The 22,562-nt window shown below is 41.8% G+C and overlaps 1 long non-coding RNA gene across 3 annotated transcripts; it reads right to left on the bottom strand.

Moving 5' to 3' along the window:
• Window positions 1–12: 12 nt before the first annotated feature.
• Window positions 13–16,313, bottom strand: LOC140204177 (uncharacterized). 3 transcript variants are annotated; one of them, XR_011887548.1, is made up of 3 exons: window positions 15,700–16,313; window positions 14,657–14,738; window positions 13–178 (listed from the first exon to the last, which is right to left on the bottom strand). It is a non-coding gene; the product is annotated as an uncharacterized lncRNA (long non-coding RNA). The 3 variants fall into 3 exon arrangements; XR_011887549.1 differs by having other exon boundaries at window positions 15,750–16,313; XR_011887550.1 differs by having other exon boundaries at window positions 16,174–16,313.
• Window positions 16,314–22,562: the final 6,249 nt, after the last annotated feature.

The raw sequence follows: 22,562 nt of genomic DNA, 5'->3' as shown, positions 1-22,562 counted from the left end.
GCTGCCTCGCCTGCTGCGTTCACCAGCAACTTTGATGTGAGTTGCTTGAATTTCCAGCACCTGCAGAATTCCTTGTGTTTGCCTTCTCACATGCATCCTTCTTTTCCAGATGTGTAAGGACGGTGTGCAGAGCTGTGGCTATTGCGTCATCTGTCGAGCGGTCTTGTTTGTAGGCGAACTGTAAGGGGCAAGAGAAGAGATTATTGGGACCTCGACCAATATCGTATGTCATCTATAGCCACAGCCAAGGTCCAGTAGGACTGGCAATTAGTTGGTGTTGTTCCATTGTTCAAGAAGGGAACCAGGTATAATCCTGGAAACTATAGACTGGTTAGTCTTATGTCAGTAGTCAGGCAGTTACTTAAGAGATTTCTTAGGGATAGGATTTATGAGCATTTGGAAAACCATGGCCTAATTAGGGACAGCCAGCATGGCTTACTAACTAGATTGAGTTTTTGATGAGGTGACAAGGGTGATTCATGAAAGTAGAGCTCTGGATGTTGTCTGCATGGACTTTAATAAGACATTTGACAAGGTTCTTCATAGGAAGCTCATGCAGAAGATTAAGATGCATGGAATCCATTGTAAATTTGCTGTTTTGATTCAGAACTGGCTTGCCCATAGAAGACAGAGGGTATGGTTGAAGAGACTTATTCTTCCTGGAGTTCCGTGATTAGTGGTGTACTGTAAGGATCTACTGAGACCCCTGTTGTTTGCAATGTTTATAAATGACCTAGCTGAATATGGAGAATGGGTGAGCTAGTAAGTTTGTAGATGATACAAAGATTGGTAGTGTAGAAGACTGGCAAAGAATACAAAAGGATATAGATCAGTTACAGATACAATATGGGTGGAGAAAAGGCAAACGGAGTTTAACCTGGCCAAATGTGAAGTGTTGCTCCTTGGTAAGTCAAATGGAAAGAGGCAGTATATTTTTAAGGGCAAGATCCTGAACAGTGTTGATGAGCAGAGGGATCTGGGTGTCCGTGTCCACGTTTGTAGCTCCCTGAAAGTGGCTGCACAGGTTGATGAGATGATTAAGAAGGTATATGGCACACTTGCCTTTATTAGTTGAGGCACTGAGTTCAAGACTTCGGAAGTAATACTGCAGCTTTATAAAATTCTAGTTAGGCCACATCTGGAATTTACATACAGCTCTGGTCACCCATTATAAAAAGGAAGTTGAGGCTTTGGTAAGGTTGCAGAGCAAGTTTACCAGGATTTTGCCTGGATTAGAGGGCATGTGATATAATGAGATGTTGGACAAACTTGGGTTGTTTCCTCTGGAGTGGCAAAGGATGAGGGGTGATCTGATAGAGGTTTATATGGTTGTGAGAGGCATAGAGAGCGTATACAGATAGTATCTTTTTCCCAGGGTTTAAATGTCTCATACTAGAGGGCATGCATGCAGTGTGAGAAGGGGTAATTTTCAAAGGAGATGTAAGGGATAATTTCAAAGGAGATGTAAGGGGTAAGTTTTTTTTACACAGAGTGGTGGGTGCCTGGAATGCACTGCCAGGGGTGATAGTAGAAGCAGAAACATTTGGGTACTTTTAAGAGATGTTTAGATAGTAATATGAATGAGAGGAAATTGGAAGGATTTTGATATTGTGCGGGCAACAGATATTGGTTTAGTTGCCCATTTGATTACTAATTTAATTGGATTGTCATAATATTGTGGGCTGAAGGGTCTGTTCTTGAGTTGTACTGTTTTATGTTCTACAACTGTGGCAAAAATGCTAAAAATATTTTCAGTGTTGCTAGGCTAAGAAAGAGCATTAGTTAGAGTTTGTGGTATTGTTAAATTGACAATGAAAGCCAACTGACATCACAATAGCCCCACTGATATTGATCTTCTGGCCCTCATCAATGAAGTAACTGCATGAATCATGTCACAAAGGAAGTGCTGTATTTAAACGATTGGCACGTATACTATACTACCCAGGAAAGGCACATTACAGTGCCAACCTTTTATCCACGGTCTCCTATGAACTCATTTCTGAGTCACATGGATAACAAACATTTAACTTTCATTCACTTTATTCTCTTTTTGTTGCCACAATAACACCAGAACTATCAATAAAAATCTATCTGCTCTTTGGACAAGGTCCACCATTAGATAATTAGCTGAATATTTAACTGTAACAATAACCTATTCAATTTGGCACATTGATTTGAGTCCGATGTTTGTGATCATCATAGCTGAATGATTTTTGCCATTTATTTCAATGTAAATAATTAATCTGCTACAAATCTGCTAGTTTGTACAAAGCTGGGCACGAATATGTATCCACGTACAAACACTGTATTGTTTAAAACTATAGAGAAGTCTTAAGAATTTCCGGAAGGATTATTGAGAAAGAGTTGCTACTTATTTATTTTATTTTATTACAAATCTTAAAATTGCTTAATTGTTCACAGTTAAGTGAAAGTGAATTACAATTTTGTTTCTATTTCACTTTCAAACACATTATAAACATTTCAACTTATAAAAGGGCACAATTTGACCTGCTATCAAACACTGCTATGCAAACCCGATGGGCCAAATAATAAAAGTGGTGGAAAAGTACATGGCATTTTAATTTATAGGTATTCTAAAGACTAGAATCAACAGATAGAATGTACTGTACTTTCACTTCAACATAGGCTGACTTGTTGCAAAATATTGTGATATCCGGTGACATAAATGTATCAATCGCTCCTTTTCTGTTTTGTATATTTTACCATTTATTAGCTGGACCTTGTCATAAAGTGAAAGCAAGATAAATTAAATTGATGTTAATACAGAAGTTGGAGTAAATGAATTATAATTATGGAGAGTAAAGTATTAGAATTTTTGAGTGGTGTTTAACACACCACTGTAAACTAATTCAAAGCAAGCTGCAAAAGTTGTGATTTAGTCAAGCAATTCATGTCTTCAGGATGTGATCTTGAGATGTAGTTTGTTGTCAACTAAAGGTTCTGTCAGAAATCCATATTTGTGCATTTCAATCTGTACCTTTTTAACTCATTTTTATTGTCCATGCCAACTGAGGCTATTTCAGAGTCAATCACGTTGTTGGGACTGGAGCCATATTTAAGGAACTATTGTTCCTCCCTGGAAAATCATTAACGAGGTATGTTTTTTCACAATAGACCCATACTTTTATGGTCATCATTGCTAATGACTAGGAACTCCACATTTACAACTGAATTTAAACTCAAAGGAAATTATTTCATCTTAGGTCTTTAGATTGTTAGTCGAGGTCTCTATGTATGAATCTCATATCTTAACTGCAGCACGATTATCATACCCCATCTGCAGATGTAAAAGGTATTGAATAAGGCCATATTTGGAGTACTCCATTCAGCTGTAGATTTACAAGGATATTCCCAAGACTGGAGAATTTGAGCTATAAGGTGAGGTAAGATAGACTAGGACATTATCCTGTGGAGTGTAGGAGTCTGAGGGGTAAACTTCTAAAGGTTCATAAGTTCATGAGGGGCATAGCTAAGAAGAATAATCAGTCTTATACCCAGAGTAGGGAGTCAAAAACTATAGGGCAAAGGTTTAAAGTGTGAGGGGAAACATTTGAAGGGGACCAGAGGCATATCTTTTTAACACACAGTAATAATTTGGAATAAATGTCAGGGAAAATTGTTGAGGCATGTATTTGGACAGGGAAGGGTTTAGATGGATGCGAGCCAAATGTAGTCAAAAAGGATGAATTCAGATAGGTAACTCAGTTGGCACAGATGAAGAAATGTTTTGTTGGTCTATAGCTTTATGAATCAAATACTCTACAAGCCACATTAAAATGGGTTTAAACATATTAATCCACTAGACAACTCATTAGCATTCAAATTGAACGAATAGCTAGACTGGATGCTCTCTCAGGTGACATCTATCAACTTTCAGCTCCATTATGTTGTAATTATAGTTCTTTAGAGCTGCATGTTTTTAAGAACTTGCTGTATTATGGGTGAAAGTCTGCACTAGCAGAAAACTTTCTACTCGTGATCTGAATATCTGAACAAGGAGTGAAAGTGTGGTAGTTATGTTAACAGACTGAGAATTAGAGGAATAATTCTGGGGCTGGAGAATTTTGTGGAGAGTTGGATGCTATAACAGTGCTTCAGATGCAAACATATGTGACCTTATCAGTGTATCTACCACAAATTTTAGTTGTGAGAAACTTAGGAAGTACAGCTTTATTGGTCTCAAACATTAAAGGATATTCTTTTCAATGAAGCTTAGAATTTCCAATGCAACTAACAGATATTTCTGCCTTGTGTAATAAAGGTTATAAGGCCAAGTACAAACTATGAAGATACAATTCTCACTTAGAAGTCAAATTGGCACTGCTTCCGGCACGCATGCTGAGCTCGTTGACTTTATTAACTTTGTCTCCAACTTTCACCCTGCCCTCAAGTTTACCTGGTCCATTTCTGACACCTCCCTCCCCTTTCTAGATCTTTCTGTCTCTATTTCTGGAGACAGTTTATCCACTGATGTCTACTATAAGCCTATTGACTCTCACAGCTATCTGAACTATTCCTCTTCTCACCCTGTCTCTTGCAAAAATGCCATCCCCTCCTCGCAATTTCTCCATCTCCGCCGCATCTGCTCTCAGGATGAGACTTTTCATTCCAGGATGAGGGAGATATCCTCCTTTTTTAAAGAAAGGAGCTTCCCTTCCTCCACCATCAACTCTGCTCTCAAACGCATCTCCCACATTTCACGCACATCTGCTCTCACTCCATCTTCCCGCCACCCCACTAGGAATAGGGTTCCCCTGGTCCTCACCTACCACCCCACCAGCCTCTGGGTCCAACATATTATTCTCCGTAACTTTCGCCACCTCCAACGGGATCCCACCACTAAGCACATCTTTCCCTTGCCCCCTCTCTCTGCTTTCCGCAGGGATTGCTCCCTACGCGACTCCCTTGTCCATTCGTCCCCCCTCATCCCTCCCCACTGATCTCCCTCCTGGCACTTATCCTTGTAAGCAGAACAAGTGCTACACATGCCCTTACACTTCCTCCCTTACCACCATTCAGGGCCCCAGACAGTCCTTCCAGGTGAGGCAACACTTCACCTTTGAGTCGGCTGGGGTGATATACTGCATCCGGTGCTCCCGATGTGGCCTTCTATATATTGGCGAGACCCGACGCAGACTGAAAGACCGTTTTGCTGAACACCTATGCTCTGTCCGCCAGAGAAAGCAGGATCTCCCAGTGGCCACACATTTTAATTCCACATCCCATTCTCATTCTAACATGTCTATCCACGGCCTCCTCTACTGTAAAGATGAAGCCACACTCAGGTTGGAGGAACAACACCTTATATTCCATCTGGGTAGCCTCCAACCTGATGGCATGAACATTGACTTCTCTAACTTCTGCTAATGCCCCACCTCCCCCTCGTACCCCATCTGTTATTTATTTTTATACACACATTCTTTCTCTCACTCTTCTTTTTCTCCCTCTGTCCCTCTCACTATACCCCTTGCTCATCCTCTGGGTTTTCCCCACCCTCCCCCTTTTCCTTCTCCCTGGGCCTCCTGTCCCATGATCCTCTCATATCCCTTTTGCCAATCAACTGTCCAGCACTTGGCTCCATCCCTCCCCCTCCTCCTATCATTTTGGATCTCCCCCTCCCCCTCCCACTTTCAAATCTCTTACTAACTCTTCCTTCAGTTAGTCCTGACGAAGGCAGGCCTAACTGCCTGGCCTGCTGCGTTCACCAGCAACTTTGATGTGTGTTGACTGCACAAAACTGTCCACTTACGTCAAATGAGGCTTTCTCCGTATTCACCACATCCTCACTTTCACCTTCATTTTGCAACTGTGGACTTACAATTGTCCATTTGACACAACAAGTTGCAGCCAAGTCTGTCGAGACAGCGCTCCTGGCTTCAGTTGCCGGAGTTCTTTCCAATTGATAACTTGTGACAGCTCAGTTCTTTGCCACTGTTACAGCACACAATAAGAAAACTACAGGGAACAATGAACAAAGGACACTTGTCTTATTACTGAGACCAGTGCATCTGGGATGCTGGCCAGGAGATAGGTCTATGATTATGGTAAGGAACAAGGAAAATTGTTCAGTGAAAGGTTTAACCGTGCTCGATAAATGATGCAAGCTGCTTATTGTGACTTCAAGGATGGTGCTGAATGCAATTACTCCTAGGAGTTTGGAAAGCTGGTAGGCTATATTGCAATAGAACTTGAACAAGCTTTAGCTACATAAATCTAATTATCAGACCATAATGTTCTGTACTTCAAATCAGGAATGTGTCTTCTTCGCATTTATCAAAGGTCATGTGATTCCAGTCTGTACATGAAATCTAGACACAGACCTAAATTCTTGGCTTCAGCCTCAGTCACAGAAGACATCATAATGTGAAACCTACAGCAGTATTTGACTATCTAATGTACTCCTGTTTCTTTATACACGCTTGTAACTTAGTGGATTGGGAATACTGGAAACATGAGCAGGATTCATTTTCATATTAGCCACCATGCATCAAAATCTTTGCAATATGAATAAAAAAAAAAAAACCATAATATTTTCCTCGTGAGCTTCAACTATAGATAATAGCATCCATGAGGGAACTTTCAAAAGAACATTGAAACCAGGACCATTATATTTTCTCAAGAACATATGTGTTTAGGTTTTGTATTTTGTGATAAAGTATACGGAAATCACTGCCAAAGAGATAACATGTGATAGGAGCATCTGAAGGAACAGCTTTGACCCACTTATCATTTGATCCTATTCTTTATGAAATGAATCCATTATTATGGTCTGAGCTTTTGCTCACATTTTTAGATGCTGACCATCCTTTACATTAGTAAATACTCCAAGAAAATTATGCAGATTGAGGTCTTTGTGAAAGCCCTTATTCTTTTATGAGTGCCCAGATGAGCTCTATATACTTTATGTTAAGGAAATTTGAATGGTATGCAAAATGTATGTTTCTGCCTGCTGATGTTCTATATGTTTTATAGTATCATAGAAAGTCTAAGACACAAATTATACATTCAGCCCATTGTACCAATGGTCCAAAAAGAGCTTCCCAGTTTAATCCCAGCTTCCAACCCATGATCCATGTTCCTGCAGGTAAATACAATGAGGATCTCTGCCTTTACCATACTTTCAAGTACTAAGTTCTGGACTTCTAATAGCAATGAGGTGCAGAAAAAAATCTTTCCTCATTACATCCCACTACTTCAAACCTTTGTCCCTTGGACTTTGAACACCTGAAAGAGGAAATAGTGTAACTTTGAATCGAGTTTGCAGGTCTGGCAAATGAGACAGAGAAACACTATGAATAAGTATATTAATCATTTATTTACCATCAGTAAAAATTCGACCAAACATTCTTGTTGCAAAAGTTACAGAAAGTACAAAGCTGAATATTCAATAAACATACTTAGTTAAAAGTGCACACAGAGTGTACCTTCCCAATGGTCATGTGGACCACTTGCCTTAACAAAGGAAGAGAAAGCAAGCTGCTTCTATGTGCTATTTTATTAGGTTAGATTAGATTAGATTAGACTCAACTCTATTGTCACTGTGCTGAGTACAGATACAAAGCCAATGAAATGCAATTAGTATCTGACCAGAAGTGCGAAAGAATAGTACTACTTACAAAATAACTGCGAATAAAAAGTAAGTGCTACAGCACACAAATATCAAAGTACTGAGACAGTACAATATGGGTGCAATACTGCTTAGCACTGTGATGAGGCTCAGCAGGGTCACAGCCTCAGGGAAGAAGCTCTTCCTGAGCCTGCTGGTGCGGGAGCGGAGGATATTATACTCAGGACATTTGAAACAGGACATCAGGCAACTAACCAATGGGAAAAGCAGTTGCAGTTTCTAAACTAACCAGTGATGACAAAGCAATTTGCGACAATCAGAATAAGCCACATCCTCACCCCATCCCCAACAGGACAAATATGTTGTTCCAATACATTCTATCTAGGCTTCTCCTAACTTCAGAATATAGAACATTGCAGCATAGTACAGGGCCCTTGGCCCACAATGTTGTGCCAACTTTTGAAACTACTCTAAGGTCAATCTAACCCTTCACTCCTACATAGACCTTATCTTTTCTTTCATCCATGTGCCTATCCAAGAGTTTCTTGAATGCTCCTAATTCATTTTCCTGGCAGGGCGTTCCATACACCCACCCCTCTCTGTGTGAAAAAAACTTACCTCTGACATGCCCCCTATACTTTCCTCCAATCACTTTAAACTCGATTTATAGCTCTTACCATCTTGTACACCTTATTTAAGTTTCTCTTCAGTTTCCTCTTCTCCAAAGAAAAGAACCCTTACTCTTCCGAACTTCGTATATAGTTAAAATTGTCCAAACCTGATATCTTTCTGAATTTTTTCTGCATCCTCTCCGAGAGTATAACCACAACATTTCTGTTATGTGATTACCAGAACTGTACAAAATGCTCAAGCTGTGGTCAAACTCATTACAGTAAACAATATGTATCTTCCTAATAGGCTAAAGCATTTCAATTATTATTATCACTGAGTGTGGGTCTTCAGCTCCTGTACTTCCTCCCCGATGGTAGTAATGAAAGAGGACATGCCTGAATGGTGAGAGCCCTTAGTGATGAATGCTGGCTTGTTGAGTCATTGTTCTCTTAAAGATGTCCTGATGATTATTCACTTTCAAAAATGCCAATTCCTCAGTACGTCCTACTTTGCCATATTCCCACAGTCATCATTTCATACTTCCTAAAGCGCAAGGTCAGTACATATGCATATACTGACAATCTATGTATATAAGCTAACCTAAACATTTATACTTATTGTGTTTTTAATTATTGTTATTGTGTTCTTTATCTTATTGTGTTTTAGTACTGCATCAGATCCAGAGTAACAATTATTTTGTTCTCCTTTACACGTATATTAGAAATAGCATTAAGCAATCTTGAATCTTGACTGTCTACACCCTATTTTGTGAAGACAGCCATGGATACATTAAGTATATCTTGACATTGAGCTTTATAAAGTTGTCACATAACCTCTTGATTTTTGAACTCACTGTTTTGGTATGTTCAGGTACAAATTATCTAAACATTAAGCTTTCCTTTATCTCTTTCACTTAAGGACTACAAGAACTATCTTCAATGATATCTGGTGAATGTAGAAAGAGTAAATCAGCACTCCATTCTTCTTTTATAGCCTGATATAATGAGAAATAAATTTAAAGCCTATCTAAGGTATTTAAATAGTTTGTGGATGTAATAAATTAATGTTTGAGTGGCCTGGATAGAGTGGACATGGAAAAGATGTTTCTACTAGTGGGTGAGTCTAGAACCAGAGAACACAGCCTCAGAATAGAAGAATGACCCTTTCAAACAGAAATGAGGAGGAATTTCTTTAGCCACAGAGTAGTGAATTTGTGGAATTCATTACCATAGTTGATAGGGTATATTTAAAGGGTAGGTAAATAGTTTCTTGTTTAGTAAGGGGAGAATGTTAGGGGGAGAAGGCAGGAGATTGAAGTTGAGAGGGAAAATAAATCATCCATGATTGAATGATGGAGCAGACCCAATGGGCTAAATGGCCTGATTCTGTTCCTATGTCATAATCTTATTGCCCAATGGTTTAAGTGATTTCTTATGAAAGTTATTTAAGATTTAACAAGAAAATTTACTGTAAGAACCTAATAACAGTTCATTATTCTGAACCTCTTTCATGGCTGTAATAAAATTCCTCTGCATATCAGATGGTCTATTAAAAACATCCTAAAATCCAAACAGTTAGAAATTAACATTTTTTTTCATCTTCAAAACTCTTGAAAGCAGACATTTAAGCAAAGGGTGACAGATACATGCAAGCCCTTGGGAGGCAAGAGAATGTTTGATTTATGAAGAATAGTTATGACCTGGAATTACAATTTTTAAAGGTAATGGAAGCATCATAAAATATGACTTTCAAATAGAATTAGATCTGAATGGTGGAAAATAACTTGTGGACATATAAGAAAAAGAATAAAGGGAACTGGTTTGATTGCTCTACGAAGAGCACATGAACTTGAAGGGCTGAAATTGCCTTTCTGTACCATAACAGTCTATACTTCATTTTTGATTATAATTTATAAACTTAAGAGTTCAATGATTATTGCACGTGAAACTTCTCTGAATAAATGTTTATCAGATAACCATGGCAACCATATACATAACATGACATCTTTTTCATTGAGCTAAACTCCAAAAGAATAAATCAACCATGCAATGATAACATACAATGGCAATAGTAAGACTTCAAAGTCTCAATTAAGGTCAATAACAGAAAGTAATGTTTTCCTGAGGCAATCACACAGAAACTGCCAGCTCTTACTCAATGCATTTACCTATAATTACTGGAGGCATCCTTGAAAGCACTCTGCGTTATGGACTACACCCTTTTCATAGCTTTTTTTTTCTTCAACTAAATGCTTCCTGAACTGAAGGTGAATATATTCAGTATGTTTAGAATTAATATACCCTGATTTCCAGCTGTATATATTAAAAATATATCAAGTAACAAAAACTTTCTAAAAAATGAAAATAACACACAAACTACATTGGGAAAGACAAACTTCATAATGAAAATGTTGTGAACTTATGCTGTATTACTAAAGAAAAAATTAAAAAGCTATATGTTAAAACCAAATAATATGAATAATGACATTTTCATACCCTGTATGAAAATGTACCTTATCTCTTATCTTTAGAAATACAATGGTGCCAGTTTAAAGCATGATTACATTTCCGTTAGTAACTGATGACACTTGCAGTTTCGTAACCAGTAACTTCTTTCACAGCATTGTCGAGGCAACTGAGTGAGTTAGAGTCATCAGGAAATTATTTTGAAATAATTAGAAAATAAGTCTAATTTAGCAAACACCAGCTACAGCTGCTTTATTGACACTATGGTTCAAATATTGTTTGTGAATCATGTAAACATATTTGTAAGACTTGTGTTACTGATTGGTCAACATCAAAGTTGCTGGTGAACGCAGCAGGGCAGGCAGCATCTCTAGGAAGAGGTACAGTCGACGTTTCAGGCCGAGACCCTTCGTCAGGGTCTCGCCTGAAATGTCGACTGTACCTCTTCCTAGAGATGCTGCCTGGCCTGCTGCGTTCACCAGCAACTTTGATGTGTGTTGCTTGAATTGCCAGCATCTGCAGAATTCCTGTTGTTTACTGATTGGTCAATCCAGTAGCCAGTTTTATGTATACATAATAAACAGTTGATGCCACTAATCTTAACGAAACACTGATCTGATGTCAGTACTACCTGACTGGGTTTCAATGATCTATCTAATAATTTACCTTAATAACTCACTGGAAACCTTCAAGAACAATCCCACCTATGCTATATATGGATTAAATCCATATTCAGTTATTGCAAACCTTGAACAATGGACACAAGGTTAATCTAACTCAACTTTAATGTATCATATTGGAATGCTCTTGCTGCATATGCAGTGATAAGCACACCACAAAACTAAAGGAAATGACCATCTTTGGAAAAACTGATCTAACAGCCTTCCACTAGTCTGATGATTACTGAGTTACCCAACAACGAAATAAATGAACACATCAGAGGCTCTCTAGGGCAAAAACATTATTGGCTGTACAAAACCATTCCTTAATCATTTCTTGAAACACGTGAGGCAACTCGTCAAGAGGAAGAAGCAAGCATATGTTAGATATAAGAGGCAGGAAGCAGCAGGGACTCATGAGAAATGTAGGGTAGCCAGGAAGGAGCTTAAGAAAGGACTTAGGAAAGCTTGAAGGGGGCAGGAGAAGGCCTTGACGTGTAGGATTAAGGAGAACCCTAAGGCATTCTATGCGTATGCGAAGAACAGAAGGATGACAAGAATGAAGATGGGGCTGCTAAAGGATAAAGAAGGCAACATGTGCCTGGAGGCAGAGGAGGTTGAGGAGGTCCTAAATGAATACTTTGTTTCAGTATTCACAAGTGAAGAGGACCTTGATCAGAGTGAGGTCGAAATAGAACAGACATGTATGCTGGACAATGTAGAGATTAAGGAAGAAGAAGTGTTGGATCTTCTTAAATCATCGAGATTGGTAAGTCCCCAGGGCGGACGTGATATACCCCAGGTTGCTGTGGGAAGTGAGAGAAGAGATTGCTGGAGCAGTAGCTATGACCTTTGAATCCTCTTCGGCTGCAGGGGAGGTGCCGGAGGATTGGAGATTGGCAAGTGTAATTCCTTTGTTTGAAAAAGGTAATAGAGAGAATCCTGGGAACTATAGACCGGTGAGTCTTACGTCGGTGGTCTGCAAACTATTGGAAAGGATTCCTAAGAATAGGATCTACGAGCACTTGGAGAAGTACAGTCTACTCAAGGATAGTCAACATGGTTTTGTGAAGGGAAGATCGTGCCTCACGAGCCTAATTGAGTGTTTTGAAGAGGTAACAAAAGAAATTGATGAGGTTAGGGCGGTAGATGTGGTCTACATGGATTTTAGCAAGGCATTTGACAAGGTCCCCCACAAGAGACTCATCCAGAAAGTCATGAGGCATGGGATCAGTGGAACCTTGGCTGTTTGGATAAAAAATTGGCTTAAAGGAAGAACGCAGAGAGTAGTAGAAGAAGGAAAGTATTCTGCCTGGAGGTTGGTGACTAATGAGTGCCGCAAAGATCTGTCCTGGGACCCCTGCTCTTTGTGAATTTTATAAATGACCTGGATGAAAAGGTGGAGGGATGGGTGAGTAAGTTTGTGGATGACACAAAGATTGGAGGAGTTGTGGATGGAGGTGTAGGTTGTCGAAAGTTACTAGAGGATATAGACAGGATGCAGCTTTGGGCAGAAAAGTGGCAGATGGAGTTCAATCGGGATAAGTGTGAGGTGATGCATTTTGGAAGGACAAACCAGAAGGCTGAGTACAGGGTTAATGGTTGGTTACTTAAGAGTGCAGATGAACAGAGAGATCTTGAGGTTCAAATCCATACATCCCTCAAGGTCGCTGCACAAGTTGATAGGATAGTTAAGAAGGCTTATGGGATGCTAGGCTTCATTAATAGGGGGATTGAGTTCAAGAATAGAGAGGTCATGTTGCAACTCTGCAAATCTCTGGTGAGACCACATTTATTGTGTTCAGTTCTGGTCACCTCATTATAGGTGGTATGTGGAAGCTATGGAGAGGGTACAGAGGAGATTTACCAGGATGTTGCCTGGATTGGAAAACAAGTCTTATGAGGCAAGGTTAGCAGAGCTGGGACTTTTCTCTTTGGAGCTTAGAAGGATGAGAGGGGACTTGATAGAGGCCTACAAGATTATGTGAGGCATAGATCAGGTGGATAGCCAGTACCTGTTTCCCAGGGCACGAATAGCAAACACCAGAGGGCATATATACAAAGTTAAGGGAGGGAAGTTTAAGGGAGACATCAGGGGTAAGTTTTTTACACAGAGGGTTGTGGGTGCCTGGAATGACTTGCCAGGGATGGTGGTGGAGGCTAAAACATTAGGGGTACTTAAGAGCTTCTTGGACAGGCACATGGATGAAAGAAAAATAGAGGGTTACAGGGTAGTGTGGGTTTAGTACTTTTTTTTAGGAATATATAGGTCAGCGCAACATTAAGGGCCGAAGGGCCTGTACTGTGCTGTTGTATTCTCGTGTCTAGTGTCTTCTAAACCACATAGAAAACATATAGAGAACAATGGAATGCAGCCCATCTGCATTGATAAACACATATCCAAAAACGATTGCAAAACTGGAAACTATCAAATTCAAAGCATCTAGCATGCCTAACATTTCCTTCTTTCACCACCAGTGAATCATGACTGTACTGTTTACAATTTCAATATAGTGTAGCACAGCATAGAGAATAACCCTTCAGCCCCCATGCAATTGTTGATCCTTTTGTCTATCTACACTAAACTTATTTGCCTGCACTAAGTCTTTACCCTTTTATGCCTTTCCTATCTATGTAGCTGTCCAAATGCCTTTTAAATATAGTGATTGTATCTGATTCCACCAACTCCTCAGGCAATGCGTTCCAGATATCAAATCGCTCTCTGTGTGTAAAAAACACTTTCTTTTATGTCCTCCTTAATACTCCTTCATCTTAACTTAAACCTCTGCCCTCTTGTTTTTGATATCCCTGTCAAGAGAACACGAACTCTGACTACCCATCCTATCTATGCCTTTGGAACTTTGTATACCATTGGCAGGACACCCTTCAGCCTCCTTGGACCCAGGGAAAACAGACCTATCCTATTAAATCTCTCCCCAAATCTACAGTTCCCCAGTCTAGGCAACATCCTGGGGAATTTTCTCCCATATAACTATATCCTTACTCGAGAGTAGCGACCAGACAGCACACCATACTGCAAGGACAGTCTGACCAATGTTTCATAAAGTTGCAACGTAACATCCCAACATTTCCATGATGACAATTTGCCAAGGGTTCTCCCATATACCAACCAACTGACCTATCCTCTGGAAGGCCAAAGGCAACAATCAGGGTTACTGTCTCCTGTATCTACCTTTCCAATTCACAACCATTACTTTTTGGTACTGGGTCAAAATCTTGGAACTCAAAGTTCAAAATTACTTTGAGTTTTTAAATCTTGGAACTCGCAATCTAACAGCACTGTGGGAGCACCTCCAATATAGTCAACGTACCTGGTTAAGGAGATGAGTGCCAACCACTCCTCAAAGCCAGGGAAGGATGATCATTGTATGCTGTTCAGGGATATCTTCACCACTGAAACAAAAAATTAAAGAAATCAAGTATACTAATTCCATCTTACCATGCTAATGTTGCTGCTTATTTTAATGTTAAAAATTGCACCTAAAACACTAAAAGGATTCTTTTGTTCTGAAACAACCACAAGATTACACAATACTGATGTTAAAGCCAATGGTTCATCAGTACAGAAGTATGTTAGCTTTCATCGACTGTGTTTAAGTCATGCAAACATTCGACCATTATGTTGCAACATTATAAAACATAGGACCTAACCACACTTAGAATATTGTCTGCAGTTCTGGTTGCCATGCCAAATTTTAAATAATGTAAGGTTTACAGTCCAGCCTTCTGGAAGTCTGTCTTATTCATCACCATAAAAGAAAGGAATTTCAATATGAGAATGATTTTGAAATCTTATTAATTTAAACTGGTGTTCATGATCCAATACCTGCAACTTAATTTAAACTACATATTTTAGAACGGTAGATTGAAGCGACTTTACTCTTCTCTAATACAGTGACTTTATTTTTAATTTGAACTATTTCATGTCAGAATTTATAAAATGTATCCTTGAAGGTCTCAATTAACCAAAGTTTGGGAGACGTTAGTCATGGACTTTGTAAGAAAGACTTGGAAACAAATGGTGTTGTTGCCAGAGTTGTAAAGCTCGGCGGCGAAGTGCTACACTCATGAATCCACAATCTCATTTTCTTTGCAGATAGTAAAAGAATATACCAATGGCCCGCAGAAATCCTGAGATTTTCGCCATCTTCAAGAAAGAAGACAAGTCTGACTATTGATTGCCACATTGAAAGTTATCACTAGATAGTCCATTAAAGATGGCACCGGTAAGTGGCGGCTTTGCGTGTGCTCTCCCGAGCAAACTGCCCTTTCCACTATCCTATACCTGAGAAACCCTTCTAAACCTCCAATTTAGCAAGATAAAGATCAACTACACCCTGGCGAAGCTACTGACCCAGCTGGAGACCACCGCACCAGAACCGCTTCTTAAACTCCGGACCGCACCTGGACCCGACCAGCGAGGCCCACCACGTTCCCGGAGACCCGCGGTCTGCTACTGTGCCGGAGCGCTTGGAGACACGGCCCATTCCGACCAGCACCTCGCCAGAGCAGACGACCACACAGAAGTGACAGCGGAGACCTCAATGTGCCCCAGACGCTTCCCCGGAGCGATCACCGTAAAGGCCCGTTGGTGGCTATCTACAGCTGCCGGAAGTGACGCCTCCGCTACCGACCTTGGAAATCGAGCCCGAGGCTCGGCTGAAGCGGAGGCCTCTGCAACCTTGACTCAGTTTAAGGACTCGTTTCAGCCAGGAGCCCGGCCATCTGGGATTAAGTGTCGGCTTTGGGGCCCGACCCAATCGACAGCCCGGGCCCCCGGCAGCTGGAAGTGGCAGCGGGGCCCTCCCTCCCCGTTACTCGTCCCGACCTGGAGTGCACGGCGACGCGACTGGCCGATCGATCCCCGCGGGACGCATCCACCTGCCTCAAAGAGCTGACAACGACACACTGCATCGATAGAACCCTGGAAAGATGCACTATTTACTGAGGAAGGGTGGGAAAAGAGCTGGGCTGCTGGTCAGATTGAAGCTGAGGGGCTTCAGGGTCCCTATGCCCACCATCCTACTAGATAATGTGCAAGCCATAGAGAACAAGGTGGATGATCTTAAAGGGAGACTCACCTACTGCAGGGAGATGCAGAACTGCTGTGTATTCTGTTTCACCAAGACATGGCTCTCCCCTGCCACCCCCGACTGTGCCATCCGACTGGAGAGATTTTCAATCCATCGGATGGACCGCACGGCGTCTTTGGGCAAGACGAGGGGAGGTGGTCTGCCTACTGATCAATACTGCGTGGTGCTTGGACACAGTGGCACTGACAAGTTCCTGCAGCCCGGACCTGGAACACCTGTCGGTGAAGTGTCGTCCCTACTATCTGCCACGGGAATTCACCTCGGTCATACTGACAGCAGTCTACATTCCCCCCCAGGTGGACATGGAGTGTGCTGTGAACATATTGTATGCCAACATCAGTGAACTTGAGACCAGGTATCCGGAGGCTTTGCTCATTACATCCGGGGTCTTTAACCAGGCCAACCTCAGAAAGGCGCTGCTATAGTTATATCAACATGTGTCCTGCCCCACTAGAGGCCCGAATATACTTGACAACTGCTACACAGCAGTCAAGGATGCCTACCGTTCCATCCCACGACCTCACTTCGGAAAATCAGACCATCAGCTGTACTCCTCCTCCCGGCTTACAAACAGAAACTGAAGCGGGAGGTCACGGTGTCAAAAGTAGTGTCGCGTTGGACAGAGGATACGGATGAGGTCCTCCGTGATTGCTTTGAATTGGTGGACTGGTTAGTTTCAAGGACTCGGCAGCTAACCTCGATGAGTTTGCCTCAGCTGTCACGGACTTTATTTGGAAATGCACGGAGGACTGTGTGTCTCGCAAGATGATCCGGGCATTCCCTAACTGGAAACCTTGGATGAATTATGAGGTCAAGTCCCTTTTACAGGCTAGAGCTGCGGCTTTTTGGTCTGGGGATACCAGTTGCTACACGGAATCCAGGCGTGAACTCCGGAAAGACATTAAGAGCGTCAAGAGGCAATATCGAGCCAAGTTGGAAGCCTAGGCTAACCAAAGGGATGCCAGTAGACTATGGCAGGGTCTAAATGAGATCACTGGGCGCAAAGAAAAGGCTGGGAATATCAATAACTGTGGCACTTGTCTTCCTGACGAACTTAATGTAAGATTTGAACAGAAGAGCAGCATCCCACTCCCTCCGGATGAACCAAACCTGGTGGCATCGATATTCATCGTCACCGAGGAGGACGTTAGAAGGGCCTTCCTGAAGATAAATCCAAGGAAGGCGACGGGCCCAGATGGCATCCTGGGACGGGTTCTCCGGGCCTGTGCAAACGAGCTAGCTGGAGTGTTTGCTGACATCTTCAACTGCTCCTTGCTTCAGTCTAAGATCCCCTCGTGTTTTAAGAAGGCAACGATAATCCCGGTGCTGAAGAAGAGCAAGGTGGCATGCCTGAATGACTATCGACCTGTGGCTCTGGCATCAATTGCTATGAAGTGCTTCGAGAGATTGGTTATGGCACACAACAACAACAACAACCGGTCTACCTCGACGCTTTGCAATTCGCCTACCGGAGCAACAGGTCAACAGCAGATGCCATCTCTCTGGCCCTACATTCCTCCTTAGAACACCTGGAGAATAAAGACGCATACGTAAGACTCCTTTTCATTGACTACAGCTCTGCCTTTAATACCATCATTTCAAATAAACTAATTCCTAAGCTCCGGAACCTGGGCCTTAGCACTCAAATCTGCAGCTGGATCTTCATCTTCCTCACAGACAGGACCCAGGCTGTAAAAATAGGGGACAAGCTCTCCTCTACAATCACTCTGAGCACCGGTGCCCCACAAGACTGTGTACTCAGCCCCCTGCTGTACTCACTGTACACCCATGATTGTGTAGCTAAGTTTCCATTGAACTCAATATATAAGTTTGCTGATGACACAACAATTGTAGGCAGTATCTCAGGTAATGATGAGTTTGAGTACAGAGGGGAAATTAAGAACCTGGTGGCATGGTGCGAAGACAATAACCTATCCCTCAACATCAGCAAGATGAAGGAATTGGTTGTTGACTTCAGAAGGAGTAGTGGACCGCACGACCCAATTTACATCGGGGCTGCACAAGTGGAACAGGTCAAAAGCTTTAAGTTCCTCGGGGTCAATATCACAAATGACCTCACTTGGTCCAATCAAGCAGAGTTCACTGCCAAGAAGGCCCACCAGCGCCTTTACTTCCTGAGAAAACTAAAGAAATTTAGCCTGTCCCCTAAAACCTTCACTAATTTTTATAGATGCCCCATAGAAAGCATTCTTCTAGGGTGCATCACAACCTGGTATGGAAGTTCTCCTGTCCAAGACCGAAAGAAGCTGCAGAAGTTCATGAACACGGCGCAGCATATCACACAAACTAATCTTCCGTCCTTGGACTCACTTTACACTGCACGCTGTCGGAGCAGTGCTGCCAGGATAATCAAGGACACGACCCACCCAGCCAACAGACTTTTCATCCCTCTTCCCTCCGGGAGAAGGCTCAGGAGCTTGAAGACTCGTACGGCCAGATTTGGGAACAGCTTCTTTCCAACTGTGATAAGACTGCTGAACGGATCCTGACCCAAATCTGGGCCGTACCCTCCAAATATCTGGACCTGCCTCTAGGTTTTTTTGCTCTACCTTAATTTCCATTTTCCTATTTTCTATTTATGATTTATAATTTAAATCTTTAATATTTACTAATTTTTACTATTTTTTTAATATTTTTAATATTTAATATTTGTAATCCAGGGTGTGGGAAGTGCAGAATCAAATATCGCTGTGATCATTGTACGTTCTAGTCTCAATTGTTTAGCGACAATAAAGTATAAAGTATAGATTGTTCCTGAACCTCATTCTTTCAATGGTCAAGAAGATACCCCTGAAATTGCACTGTGGATTCCATCTGGAGGAACAATGGATATGATCTTCACTGTGTGACAAAAATGCAGTGAGCAGAGCCACCCTCTATGGCTTTTTATCGGCAGCATTATACCCTTAATGCTATCAGTGAGGAGGGAATCTAGAACATTTTCTCAAATTCAGTTGCCCAGTGAAATTTGTCTCCATTTTCTATTTGTTTCATGGTAGCATGTAAGTTCTGGTCCTAATCAATAGGTCTTCTACACAGCTAATCTCAGTGAAGAGTGGTGTCAAACAAGAGTGTGTCTGTGTCCAAACACATTTATCATTCTTCATTGAGACCTTATCCTGAGGAGACAATAACAGCCATTGACAGAAGTCCTGTGGAAGTTGGCGTGGCAATATAATGTTTCAAATGTTCAATGTAAAATCTGTCAAAGTTGCAAATAAATGCAAAGACTCAGTAAACAAAATAGATTTTAAAATTAAAGGGACAGGCTTCTATTCTGAGGCTGTGCCCTCTGGTCCTAGACACTCCCACTTCAGAAAACATACCCTCCACAGTATAACATATGGTATGGTGGTTGTCCGCATTGTCCAATGATGACAGGAGACCTGTGTGGGAGAGTTTTTAAAGTGGAAAATCTGTTGCACAGGGGTAGTTTCACTTTCTTGACCTCAGAAGTCTGGTTCCAATGGTATGAACAAGTGTCACAAACTGGGATTTTCCTCGATTGCAGTGGGTGACCAAGACATCATCTGTGCCTTTTCATGCCCTTCTCTCTCCACAGATCCTGGCTGCTGGATCTCACTGTAGATCTCACCCGCCCAGTCTGCCAGAGCTGACGGTGGTGGGAAAGATGCTGCGGTCAATTATAAGAGATGAAATTACAACACATCTGGATAGCAGTAACAGGAACGGTCCGAGTCAGCATGGATTTACAAAGGGGAAATCGTGCTTGACTAATCTTCTGGAATTTTTTGAGGATGTAACTATGAAAATGGACAAGGGAGAGCCAGTGGATGTAGTGTACCTGGAATTGCAGAAAGCCTTTGATAAAGTCCCACATAGGAGATTAGTGGGCAAAATTAGGGCACATGGTATTGGGGTCAGAGTACTGACATGGATTGAAAATTGGCTGGCTGACAGAAAACAAAGAGTAATGATTAAGGGGTCCCTTTCAGAATGTCAGGCGGTGACCAGTGGGGTACCGCAGGGTTCAGTGCTGGGACCACGGCTGTTTACAATATATATTAATGATTTAGATTAAAGAATTAAAAGTAACATTAGCAAATTTGCCAATGACACAAAGCTGGGTGGCAGTGTGAAATGTGAAGAGGATGTTATGAGAATGCCGGGTGACTTGGACAGGCTGGGTGAGTGGGCAGATGCATGGCAGATGCAGTTTAATGTGGATAAATGTGAGGTTATCCACTTTGGTGGTAAGAACAGGAAGGCAGATTATTATCTAAATGGAGTCAAGTTAGGAAAAGGGGAAGTACAATGAGATCTAGGTGTTCTTGTACATCAGTCACTGAAAGCAAGCATGCAAGTACAGCAGGCAGTGAAGAAAGCTAACGGCATGCTGGCCTTCATAACAAAGGGAATTGAGTATAAGAGCAAAGAAGTCCTTCTGCAGCTGTACAGGGCCCTGGTGAGACCACACCTGGAGTACTGTGTGCAGTTTTGGTCTCCAAATTTGAGGAAGGACATTCTTGCTATTGAGGGAGTGCAGAGTAGGTTCACAAGGTTAATTCCCAGGATGGTGGGACTGTCATATGTCGAAAGATTGGAGCGACTGGGCTTGTATACTCTGGAATTTAGAAGGCTGAGAGGGGATCTTATTGAAACATATAAGATTATTAAGGGATTGGACACGCTGGAGGCAGGAAGCATGTTCCCGCTGATGGGTGAGTCCAGAACTAGAGGCCACAGTTTAAGAATAAGGGTTAGGCCATTTAGAACGGAGTTGAGGAAAAACTTTTTCACCCAGAGAGTGGTGGGTGTATGGAATGCTGTGCCCCAGAAGGTTGTGGAGGCCAAGTCTCTGGATGCTTTCAAGAAAGAGATGGATAGAGCTCTTAAAGATAGCAGAATCAAAGGTTATGGGGATAAGGCAGGAACTGGATACTGATTGTGGATGATCAGCCATGATCACAGTGAATGGCGGTGCTGGCTCGAAGGGCCGAATGGCCTACTCCTGCACCTATTGTCTATCGTCTATTGACTGGCATATCCTGTCTTACCGGGGTATGAGGCCTACTGGCTACCCTCACCTGGATTTGCCCATCTGTCAAAGAGGTGTGCAGGCTGTGGTCACTGTCGCAGGCAAACACCTATTTACAGCCACAGGTGAGAGTTGAGTCTCCAGTGGAGACCGAGGTTGAGTGAGTTGCCCCAGAATGGACATGACAAGCCCCTTCATCAGAGGTGCTAGCCTTCCCTGGACATTCCATACACCCCACATTATAACGTACATAGAATATTTCCTATTTCAAGCAGTTTGTTTTTCAGTCACTTTTCCATAAGACCATGAGAAATAGAAGCAAAATTATGCCATTCAGCCCATCAAGTCTGCTTTGCCATTCCATCATGTCTGGTTTTTATTATCCCCACAACCCCATTTTCCTGTCTTTACACCATATCCTTTGACATCCTAACTAATGAAGAACCCATCAATTTCCACTTTAAATATATTCAATAACCTGGCTTTTGCAGCCATCCATGGCAATGACTTCCACAGATTCACTAACCTCTGGATAAGGAAATTCCTTCTTATCTCTATTCTGAGGCTGTGTCCTCCAGTCCTAGACTCACCCATTATGGGAAACATCCTCTCCACATCTACTCTATCTAGACCTTTTTAATATTTGATAGGTTTCAATGAAATCCTCTCTCATTCTTCTAAACTTCAGTGAGTACATGCCCAAAATTGAAGTTAAAAAAACTCAATCAACCCACCTTAAGATACTCAGGACAATGAAGGGTAACAAGATTTCTATAACTTATTTCCTACTTCTAACCTCTTGGCTATGTTGGACAGGCACATGGGGCACCCCTCTTAGTGATACAGCTGTTCAAGCTTCTATCTCGTAGCTGGAGTGACCTGGATCTCACCCCAACCCTGGACGTGCTTTGTATGGAATTCACACATTCTCCTTGATCATGTGAGATTCCTCCACATAACTATGCATCAGTTCATAGATCAGCCCAAGCAAAGGAGTTGAAGGTTAAAATGATTCTTATAACTGGCCAAAGAAAAACGTGAGAAAGGCTGCCATGGCTTCCTTCTGTTGTCCACTCTACGGCCCTTTTGTAGTGCAAGGTGGGG

The sequence above is a fragment of the Mobula birostris genome, chromosome 10 (assembly GCF_030028105.1).
Source record: "Mobula birostris isolate sMobBir1 chromosome 10, sMobBir1.hap1, whole genome shotgun sequence".
NCBI lineage: Eukaryota > Metazoa > Chordata > Chondrichthyes > Myliobatiformes > Myliobatidae > Mobula > Mobula birostris.
The sequence above is the reverse complement of the archived record's forward strand: the minus strand, read 5'-3'. Positions and strand labels throughout refer to the sequence as shown.